Raw genomic sequence first — 12,097 nt, 5'->3', positions numbered from 1 at the left:
CGACGCGTCTCCTTGTCAACCGACGCTTCTTTCCGAGTGCGACGCGGTGTTCTACCGAAGCTGTTAGTGAGTGAAGATGGCGGAGACGAGACCACCGCTGCTGCTCCACGACAGCGGTTCTTCTGTCACTGCTGTAGAAGAGAAATCGACCCCAAACTGCCTGTAAGTACACAGCAGCACTTAGTTAATGAAAATCCATGCGTTCTGTGTGCTTGTCCTGTGATACGCCTCAACGCCACTTAATTTTTTCTTCTTAAAGTGATAACTTTCAGTATTTTATGAGTTCATGTGATTTGGTGTAGGACTAAGGGAATGTAGTTCACGTAACTAAACGTTTTAAGAAGTGTGTGATGAGTGTTACTGCCATGGTTGCAAGGAATTTGGTATCCAAGTTTGGGAGTTACACTGATGCCAAATTTAGCACAGCCTCCACCGTCTGCAGCCCTCTGGAAGTAGAAACACACACAGTACACTGTACAGTACACTGACTGGCAGGTCAGCAGGTCCTGGACAGGTTTTCTGACATAAAGGTGGATGCTTGCATGTCATTTAGTAATAATATATATATATATATATATATATATATATATATATATATATATATATATATATATATACACACACACACACACACACACACACACACACACACACACACACTGAACAAAATTATAAATGCAACTCTTTTGTTTTTGCCCCATTTTTCATGAGCTGAACTCGAAGATCTAAGACTTATTCTGTGTATGCAAAAGGCCTGTTTCTCTCAAATATCATTCGCAAATTTTAGAGGCCACTCTAAAATGTGCAGTTTTATCACATAGCACAAATACCACAGATGTCGCAAGTTTTGAGTGATTGTGCAAATGGCATGCTAGCTGCAGGAATATCACCAGAGCTGTTGCCTGTGGATTGAATGTTCATTTCTCTACCATAAGGCGTATCCAAAGGCGCTTCAGAGAATTTGGCAGTACATCCAACCGGCCTCACAACCGCAGACCACGTGTCACCACACCAGCCCAGGACCTCCACATCCAGCATCTTCACCTCCAAGATCGTCTGAGACCAGCCTCCCATACAGCTGCTGCAACAATCGATTTGCATAACCAAATAATTTCTGAACAAACTGTCAGAAACCGTCTCAGTGAAGCTCGTCTGCATGCTTGTCATCCTCATCTGGGTTTCGACCTGACTGCAGTTCGTCATCGTAAATGACTTGATTGGGTAAAAGCTCACATTCAATGGCGTCTGGCACTTTGGAGAGGTGTTCTCTTCAAGGATGAATCCCAGTTTTCACTGTACAGGGCAAATGGAAGACAGCGTGAATGATTTCGTGTGGGTTGGTTTGCTGATGTCAACGTTGTGGATCGAGTGGCCCATGGTGGCGGTAGGGTTATGGTATGAGCAGGCATATGTTAAAGACAAAGAACACATTCGTTTTTTATTGATGGCATTTTAATGCAGTCTAGGGATGCAACAATACAATTTTTTCAGATATAATCTTTGATGTGTCATTTGATTTTGGATGTAATAAGCGACGTACGAAGAACGGGCCCCAGCACTCCTTCCACACAATTCAAGTGCATTAAATACACAATTAGTTGTTCCCGTTTAGCAGACTTGAAGTATACCAGTTTAGTATACTAGAAGTACAACTGCAGGGTATTATTATTAAGTGCAGACATATGTAAATGCATTTGTAGTACACTTGGCATGAAATAAATGCATTTCAAAAACATTATAGTATACATTTTTTCATTAGGGCGAACGCATAATAAGCCCATATTTATCTATATAAAAAAAAGAAATCAACATCAGAATTTAAAGGCAGTTGGTTTAGGACTGGAATCTGATCGATGATAATCTAGAAAACATTATAGATTTACTATTTTACATCTATTGTGCTGTAATAATGTGTGTTTGACCAGGAATATGTTCGTCCAAGATGTAAATCTGGCTTCATTGAAGAGGTGTCCGAGAACTCGAAGTAAGTTTTGCTTTTATGTCAGTAAATAATGATCAAGACCAAAAGGTTTTTTTATTACTGTAATTCCATACATCTCTGTTTACTCAACTTAGATAATATATATCCTTTGTAATTATGATGTTCATCATTTACAATGAGTAAAACATGATTCATTAGTCTTCTTCAGAGTCGAGATGGTAATGCTGCTGTAGGCACTGATGACATGGCTTCACAGTTCACAGAGGTATATATATTTTTTTCCATGACCTTCCCATAATTGATCATCATATTTATATCATTAACTAAATCCATTAAAAGCTTCTTTTTTTATTATGTTTTTGGATTTTTTTAAAGATGTTTAAGCCTTGCCAAAGCAAAATAATTACTTAATAAAAAGTGGAAAATAAATAAATAATAATAACTCATTTAAATCTAATTCAAAACATTTATAAAAACTATAATATACTAAATACCTCTAATATTATCTGTTTGTTTGTTTGTTTGTTTGTTTACTTTAAAATGTGTTATTTGTTATTACAATATGCGTAGAGTATATAAATGGAAAGGATTCCTTAAGTGGGGTCAGTCATGGTTTTCTTTCTCTATGAGCCTTTTGTCTTTTCCTTTTCCATTAGTTGTGGCAGCTGCTCTGCATGGAACGTTCAGCGATCCTCTCCGATCCCTCCTCACAGATGCGCTCCGCAGCCGCTCAGGGGTCGAGGCAGCAGTTGGTGGTCCTGCTCCTGGGACAGAGGGACCTGTGGCGTCCGTGGAGACGTTGTCCGACTGTGCAGAGCCTACGCTCCTCCCTCAACAAAACAGCCAGCAGAGTAACTCTAGACAGGCTCAGGGTCAGGCTGTGGAGGGATGTGTATGGCCACTTGTTACAGCTGCTGTTTACTAAGAGTTCTGAAAGAAGGAATATCTGTATTTAACATTTGACATTCAGTTCCAACATGCAAATGATTTATTCATAAATATATATGTTTTCTTCTACTGAGAGTACCTGTTGAGAGTTTACTGTTGCAACACTCATAATATATTTAGTATATCCATGTTTTTTTTTTTTTGTATTGGGATTTTACTTGACTAATTTGAATTTTTTTAAAATTATAATACAATTTAGAAACGTATATTGTTATACAAACAACAACAATAATAATAATAATAAAAATAATCATTCTTGACTATTTTAAGAACCCTGCAAATATGATGAGAAAGGAGACCTAAATATTCCTCAAAATGTTTTTATGTTTGTATTAGCTATATATACTATATACTATATATAAAAATAGAAAAGTTATTTTATTTTTGATCAAATGAATGAACCCTTAAATTACGTTTTCAAAAATCTTACCCACCCAAAACTTTTGAATGGTATATTTAAAATAATAATAAAATATTAATCAGTCATTAATGCTTTTTTAAATTTGTGCAGATAGATGCTCATGTCTCTTTATCTTTCTTTTGTAGAATGTATTCCTTTATTTTTTATTATTATTAATGCAACATTGCTGTCTTTGTTTCTTTAATGAAGGATTGTCCAGCAGTTCCTGGCTGGTCTGTTTTCCAATTCGGACAGTGCAGGTTCTCAAACCTCCTCATGGTATGTTTTGTTATTTACTGTCATACTTTTAGGTACAATATGTTCCTGAAATATTATTCCTATTAATCAATAAATCAAACAAACAAACACATTTTGGATTTGGCTGGGCTTAAACAATGTTCATATCAACCCATCACCTCAATGTGCCCTTTTGTCATACAAACACATTCATTTGCATATGTCAAGACGATGCCTACAAATCCATCCAATGATTTATCAGTAACCTGTTGCTCAGGTCTAGCACGCTGCACTCGAACCCTGGAGATCATGCTTGGGGACAAGGAGGTTTAGATGTGGTCATCACACAGGTGAGTCACACTGACATCAGTGACAATCTGCTGATATGACTCATGTCCTAAACCTTTTTGGTCTTCACAGTATTTTGCCTGTTGGCTCTCAAATTTGTCCCCAAACACATAATAGACCTTTATTGCTAAAATGAAAGAAGCATTAGAAATACCATCCTTATCAAGCACTGCAGATTTTTTTCTTTCTCTTCCAGCTGCTTGGTCAGTCTGAAAATCCCGGCCCCCCTCCTGCTGAGAAGGAGATGATATCATCTCTACCCACCGTTAGCATCTCTTCAGAACAGGCTGGTAAGTTCCCATAATCCTCTGAGTCACCATGCACACTTCATTTTAAGTGCTATAAAAGCAAAACACGGTTGTTCACATATTTCTGGTCACCTCCAGGAAGCATTTGTCTTGCTTTCCTGGCAGACCATTGTATTAAGTATGCAGAGGGTGAGCTGGAAAGTGTTAAAACATGATGAATATGTACGATTCTGAAAGCAGTGCATTGTGTAGAAGCCATATTTATATCAACTGTTTCCAGAGACTCACATTTTTCCCCTCATGTTATTTATTGCTGAGCTACAAATCGTTGATTCAGTTGCAAAAAAAAAATTTCACCTAAAAATAAAAATTCTGTCATTTACTCAACCTCATGTTGTTCCAAACCTTTATGACTTTATTTGTTCTGTGGAACATAAATGAAGATATTCTAAAGATAACCAAGCGGTTTCAGTTCCCATTGACTTCTATTATATGTAATTACAATAGAACTCAATGGGAGCCGAAACCAACATTCTTTAAAGTATCTTCTTTTTGTGTTCAGCAGAATGAAGAAAGCTATACAAGTTGCAGCAACATTAGATTAAGTAAATGATGACAGAATTTTGATATTAGGGTGGTCTGTCCCTTTAAGAAATATGTAACCGAATGAACAAACTGATTTATAGCTCATCACTCAGTAATACAAGGGGAAAATATGAGTCTACGGTAATATTTGATATAGATATGGGATATACACAATGCACTGCTTTTAAAATCACACAGATCCATTTTTGTTTTTTTGGGTGGTCTATTCCTTTAATTTTCAAGGTTCTGTTTCACGGTACAAGCAGCACTTGACAATTGCTCTCTCAGTTTTTCTTGTGCACAATGCACATTTTTTTCTATGTTTCTCTCTCACAGCGTGCCAGCTGGAATGCCCTGTGTGCAGAGAGGAGTACTCTGAAGGGGAATCTGTCCGACAGCTGTCCTGTCTGCACTACTTTCACAGCAACTGTATTGTACCCTGGCTACAACTGGTATGAGTCTCATAAAATGACCTTAGTGCTGGTTTTTAACAGAATAAGGCTTAATTTAGTGCTGCTTGTTATAAATAGTGGTAGCCTGGCCATTTATAATCGTTGGTTATACTGTATTTAACTCAAAAGCAAAATGTTTGGAAGGACCTCTAGTGGAAAGAGGACAAACAGCCTTACTCTAATGGACTAATTAAAGCCCATAGAGCTGGTCAGTTGTGACGTCAATTTGAAGACCAATCCAAACACCAATTCACCCTCGGGAATTTCCAGTGGGTTTTTAAAATGTCAGGTTTCGATTTATGAGCGCAATAAAGTTTGTGGTCAACATTACTCGAACAGACTTTACCGTCTTCTCTCTAAAACATTTTTACAGAGTCATACTCAAACATGAATTTGAGGTGGCAGGTCTGAAACGTGTTTAGATGTTAATGATATTTGAAAACCATATGTCATGTAATTCAGAAATTTGGGGTCGGTAAGATTTTATCACGCTTTTGGAAAAAAAGAAAAATGTCAGTTGATCACCAAGGCTGCACTTTTTGTTAAAAAACAAAAAACAAAAAAAAAAACACGGAATATTGTTTACTATTATTACATTCTAAAATAACTGTTTTCTATTTTAATGTAATTTAAAATGTAATTTATTCCTGTGATGGCAAAGCTGAATTTTCACCACCATCACTATGCTTAATATTTGAGTCTTTTCATGATTCTCCGATGAACAGAAATTTAAAGAGAACATTTATCTGTAATTCAATTTGTTTGGTAACATTATAAATATCTTTACAGTCATTTTTGATCATTTTAATATGTTTCAGGCTGAATAAAAGTTTTTTTTTTTTTAAAGATCCCCCAAATTTTTTAATAGCAGTGTACATTAAGAAATAAGATACTTACTCTTCTGTCCTCATTTGTACTGTTTTATGTTAATAGCATGACACCTGCCCTGTCTGCCGGAAAAGTCTAGATGGTGAAGACCGAGGTTTCCAGCCACAGACGGGACCTCCAGGGGCAAATCCCTCAGCGCCGAATGTAGAGGAACGTAACACACTTGAGACTCTTTAGTCTCCTTTTCCTTATTCTGGAAAGAATGTTATTCATATATATTAACATATATATGTGTGTGTGTGTGTGTGTGTGTGTTATTCTGATCAATCCAGGACAGAGAGAAGCACCACAGCCCTGTGCATCAGTGCTTCACAGAGCCCCTAAAAAGAGTGCCTTCTATTTCAAAAGACATTTTAATTGAGGCTCTTTCAGTCAGTATCGGTCTGATTAGCATTTAAATCTGTTAATTGTGTTTTTGCAAAGTACAGTTGCACCCAAAATTCTACCAGTGATGTTTACAGTCCAACCTGAACAAACAGCGTCTCTCAGGTGGGCCGCAGGACTGGAGCTCACGAGTACTGAGATAGATGATACAGATGTCTCAGGGGATGCAGTTCAAGTTGCATATGCATATTTAATGGCATGGCACACGTTTACCCTATAGTTTCTTCAGAGCTCTTGTTTCAATACCTCACAATGAAGTAAGTGCACAGTTCACTTTCCCTTACCTGTCAATGGATGACATCTGCTCCGCACATGCCTTCATCATAGAAATGCAAAGATTTAGATACCTCCTCAAGTTCCATCTGTTCTACTGTACATGTTTTGGGTTGATGGTTTGCACTAGTGTTTTCTGTTTGACATTGCTCTTGTATGTGTTGCTTTTTTGTGGTTTCTTGTGCAAAGATAGAAAAATAATTATATTTATTGTATTCACAGGTTAAGAAGTTTTTTTGGTGCTAATCCTCAGGGTTCCTTGACTATATATTTTAATATTGAGACACAGTACCACTCATAATTTCAATGTCATTTGGAATTTTATACCACACTTATCACACAGATAAAGGTCAAATGTTTACAAGAAAAAACACAGAATTTAACCCATAGGCCAAGCTGTTACAAATTGCACTCTCAAACAATACATATTTTTATTTGTTATTAAGACTTATTATTAATCTGAGATTTAGGGATCAGAGCGTGTGAACTATATGGGGGTTTCGATGATGATAAAAAAAAAAGAGAGACAAAACTGTGTAATTTAGATAAACACATTTATTTTACATAATATTTAATTTCAAAATTACAAATACTTTTTTAAGCCTTGTGTGGGATTAATTACTTTTTATTCATCAAGGGTTTATTCAACTGATCAAAAGAGACAGTAAATAAATGTATAGTGTTACAAAATATTTCTTGCTGTTCATCGTCTGGATGACTACGTCTTGTATTAATTTTTCTGAAAAATCCTGTCTTATGCGCACAAACTAATAGCTGCTAATATATATTGTGGAAACGTAATTTTCTGTAAAGTTGCTTTGTATTGTAAAAAGCGCTATACAAATAAACTTGAATTGGATTTCTATTTCAAATAAATTGTTATTTTGAACTTTCTATTCTTCGAAGAATTCTAGAAAAATGTATCTCAGTTCCACAAAATGATAACCCCCACAACTGTTTTCAAGATTGCAGAAATGTCCATTATAATTGTGGTATGGGCTTCCCTCTTCACACAGAACGGTTATAAAAAGTATAGTTATATATCGCTCTGAATGTGAACGGGCCTTAAAGTGAACGAGAAGGATTCGTTGCTGCTCTGATAATGAATGGATTCTGCTGAGTGCTCACTCGTACAGTTACACAAGCCGCCTCACGGCTCCGGTTCCCACGGGAGTCTCGATATTTCACTGTGGGTAAACACTGCCACGAGCCCACGACAACACGACCCCCTTTCAGGTTTGGGAATGAACGTTCTTTAACAATTAAATATCAAACGTCTTATTGCAAATAGGAAGGCAAATAAATACTGCATTTTGTTTAAAAGTGTTTAGCTTAATTTGTATCCGCCCCACAAAAGTATGTTTTCATCCAAAGACACAAAATAAATCAAATATTTTACAAGTGACAAAACAAGCATTTCAGATGTTGTGCAATGAGAACGTTCTTCTTCTTTTGGAGTTCTATGGCGGTTGGCAAACAAATGATTGGTGCATTCCCGCCACCTATTGGACTGGAGTATGGACCATTGATGCAATAATAATAATAAAATAATAAAAAAAGAATATTTGTAATAAAAAAAAACCCTTCTAAATCCTGTTAAACAAATTTACTTTTGGAAGTATGGAATTAAAGCATTATATATTTTATGATATATATTGATTCAAGCTATTATTCAAAAGAGTTTTAAGTGTAATATTTTCAATATTCTTTTAATTCTTCCAATAGGGATCCTCTTTCAATATCATAAGCAGAACAATCTAATAGTGTATGCTCTACTGTTTCTGGTAATTCTACAGTTCCCAGGATCATGCTTATTCATTTTATATAGTGAAAAATGTAAAGCAGTATGGCCAATGCAAATTCTTGTAATAATTGTATCTTCTCTTCACTTCTACTACCCAAATTAACTCTTTCAACCCCAACTTGATTTTGAATATGGAAAAAAAAGTCTTCCTCTCTCCTTTTTTCCAAACTTCTTGCCATCTCATTTCTATTTCCGTTCTAACATTAGCCTTAATTTCTTCTTTGCTTAGTGGAACAATAATTTCTATATGTCATAATTTCAGCGCCTGTTTTGCACTCGCACGTTTGCTGGAGACAACAGGAAACAGATCTTAATAATACATAAATAAAATAATCTCATTCAAAATGTCTTGTCTTGAAGACCTTCCACTGATAAGACCAAATAAAGCATAAGAGAATGAATCTGAACACATCAGCGCATTCACTGGCCGAGTGTCCTCCATCCATCTGACAACTCTCTAACTCCTACTTGATCAGAAACTCTTTTATTACCAATTTTGATTTGATAAGTTGGGACATATACAGCTGCTGATGCTCGTCCCGTCTGGTGATCTTTGGAACCATCAGAACATTTTGATTGTGGAGTTGTATTTTTGTTCTAGATAGAGTTTAACCATAACATCTTTCACTATTACTCTATTTTTCTCATATAACGCCTACTAATGGTAAAGGGAGTAAGCCAGGTGAAATGGGTTGACTACTACAGCAGGGCTCATTTCTACATGCATTCTTCCACACGACTGGGCTTCTTCTTCTGCTATCCTTCCAAAACTTCTAAACTTGTCTGACTCATGTTCCCAACATTTTCCCAATACTTTTTTAATTGGATGAGTTTCATCATGTCCTTTTACAGGAATCCAGTTAAGTCAACATCAACAATCTTCTAATATCAAGCGGCAGGTCTAAATGAGATCGTCCATTTTTGGTGCGAATTAATTTATTTATTCGGTGTTTCCATATGTTCAAGTTTTTAGTAGTTCGAGTAATTTTTCCCACTTAGTTGAGCGCATAAGTTTTTTATGCGCGTCTGTAGAATTTTTGCATATCTTGGCGTTTCCATACAGCGTTTTTTTATGTGATATCCTAAATTGCGTATAAAAATAGGTGGATGGAAACATAGCAAACTGCCTTTAGACAGCTCCCCTCGACACCCCTCCCTCCTCTCGCTCCTCTCCTCCTCCTCCCGCTCTGACTGTGAGAATGCCCTGACAGAAACAGAAACGATACGGGCTTAGCAGACATGGACGAGGCCCGATTAACGAGCGAGGCCCATTCCGACGCGTCTGACCTCGACTAACGCGGACCCGGAGAGAAATTCGGGCGACACATCGGATTATCACGGGTAACGAGCACCGTGCAGAAGACGAGGGAGAGGGCGAAGAATTTGAGGGAGAGATCCATTTCGGGTGCTCTGTTGATTCAACGCAGCAGCCGCCATTTTGTTGACAGTTCGTGTTTTTAATAACCCGTGCAGGGCTCATCCCGAAGAGCGTTAGATTTCCGAGTCCCGCTTCTTTTGGCCCATCCGAGGATGTTTTTATACTATTGTTGGGATTTTTACTGACGGTCTTCGCGAGAAGGGAACACTTAAACTAATGTGATCCCCTCCAACAGCTTCGTTACATTACTACATTAGTCGAGTGGACGGATCGCGGGGTTAAAGCCAGTCATCCCAGCAAATGTGCCTGACAGGACAGATCTGTAGAGTGTGGGATTAATGGTACGAGCTACCCGCCGTGATTTCACTCGTTTGTGGGGTAACGTTAGTAAACAACACGGAGACGTGAATCGAGTGACCGTTGACGTTGTATACGTGAGGTTATAGCCGCGATGTTGGGAAAAGCCAACTTACCTTGTCTTTCAAAATTTCAATGGCAGCAAGGTATTTTGACATCTCTTTGTAGTAATAGTCTCAATCTAATAATGTGCTATTTTTGTCTAGTTTTTGGCACATCGTTCTAATTTAAGACACGCTCTTTGCTAACGAGCAATGCTAGCTATATTTGGATCATAAACCGTGACCAGTGCGCCTCACGTAACGTTAGATAAATATCGTTACAGCTCATTTTTTTGCTGAATGAGTGGATATACACACTAGACGAATATTTTGTTATACCTTTGCATTGGCTGGAATGTTCTTTCTAGAAATGTGACCGTGTTTTCCTTATGCTTTAGTTTTGGGGACCTCAGCGATTTCCAGATAAATATCCGAGCGAGCATGCTGTTGCGTACGAAGGGAGGATTTTGATCGCAAACTATGTGAACGCCGTTCTGGACCGCTGTTAAGGTGAGCAACTTGTTAATTAATTCTGCATTTAGACTGAAAACGTGCTTTAAACGAAGTGCTTGGTTTACTAAGACATCTGTCAAAACAAGTGATGAAAATGCAGTGTTTTGATGCATGTAATGTAGCGCGAGAGCTTTGTTTGTTGTCAGTAGTACAGAATGCTGTTTAGGAAATGTTGCGGTGTTCATTATCAAACCGTTTTGGCCACTGAGGTTTACGTGGTCATTTGATAGAAACTAACCTTTAGTAGATCGTCATCACTTAACCTCGCTTACAATAGGGTTCGTTGCACGTGCAAATTGCGCGCGCCTTTGCTTGGTTATATTTTTCCCAATGGAGCAGAGGTCTTGGGAAGCGTAGAAAGTGGTGTCTGGAGCCTTTGAGCCACCTTTGACCTCTGACACCGCTGTCAAGGAAACCAGAACTAAACTTCCCGCTGCACGAGCGCTGTTTGAGTGGATAGGCGTGATTTGAGGCATTTAGTTTGTGGTCGGAAAGGATCCAGCCAAGAGTCATTGTGTTTGAAATGTGAGTGCAGATTAATAGCAGATCCCAATGCTTCTAATCTTGTGTTAGACCGTTTAGTTTCGTTTTGTGGTCCTTTCTGGTGCGAAGTTGCGAGCTGGATGTTGTAGTAGATGAATGAATGAATCGTTGAGAGGTGTGTACACTCGTTGCCTGGCTTACAATGGGACATTTTTAGTTGAGAAAATACATTGTAAATAAGTTGCATTTATTTTTTGTGACCGAGAGAACGTGCACATTATTTAAGGATACCGTTCAAAATAAAGACTAAAATGATGTAGACACTACAACATGTTCATGGTTGATGTAACGAATTGCACTAAAAATCATTACAAGTAATCCCAAAAGTAAAAAAAAAAAAAATACAAGTTCATTTACTAAAAAAAAGACATCTAGACATTATTTTGACAACTGATGGATAAAACTTAGATAGAACCATTGATGGAGCCATGAACTATTTTGTTCCCTTTTTCAATCATCAGTCAGTGTCCATCACAATATGGAAGAAAAGAATAGCTACTTGTGTTTCATTGCAACTTTAATATGATGTGATCTTGTAGCTTAAATGCTGGTTTTGAAGCAGCATAGACAACCTATAACTACATCCAAAAGGAAGAAGGAAAAAAAGAGGAGATGGTGTCTGCTGTAAGGCTGTAAGACACTATATTTTTTAATAGTTTTTAGATGTAGTTTGCCAATGCTTTTTCTCCTTTACCCTCAGGCTCACTAAATCTAAACTATAACTCAACTCTCACTGCCTCCCAATTTGTCCTGCAG

The 12,097-nt window shown here is 37.4% G+C and overlaps 1 protein-coding gene and 1 pseudogene across 3 annotated transcripts in view; both read left to right on the top strand.

Annotated features, from left to right (window-relative positions):
- LOC127978874 (E3 ubiquitin-protein ligase RNF115-like) lies at window positions 1-7,500 on the top strand (annotated as a pseudogene).
- A 2,183-nt stretch (window positions 7,501-9,683) lies between these two features.
- LOC127979019 (histone-lysine N-methyltransferase ASH1L) overlaps window positions 9,684-12,097 on the top strand; it is a 29,171-nt gene continuing 26,757 nt past the window's right edge. The window contains exons 1-2 of one of the 3 annotated variants that reach the window (XM_052584113.1): window positions 9,684-9,850; window positions 10,684-10,795. The gene's annotated coding sequence lies outside the window, so the exon portion shown is untranslated. The other 2 variants (XM_052584115.1, XM_052584116.1) reach the window with 2 other exon arrangements.

The sequence above is a fragment of the Carassius gibelio genome, chromosome B19 (genome assembly GCF_023724105.1).
Source record: "Carassius gibelio isolate Cgi1373 ecotype wild population from Czech Republic chromosome B19, carGib1.2-hapl.c, whole genome shotgun sequence".
NCBI classification, from domain to species: domain Eukaryota; kingdom Metazoa; phylum Chordata; class Actinopteri; order Cypriniformes; family Cyprinidae; genus Carassius; species Carassius gibelio.
This window is presented reverse-complemented; position numbering and strand designations above follow the sequence as displayed.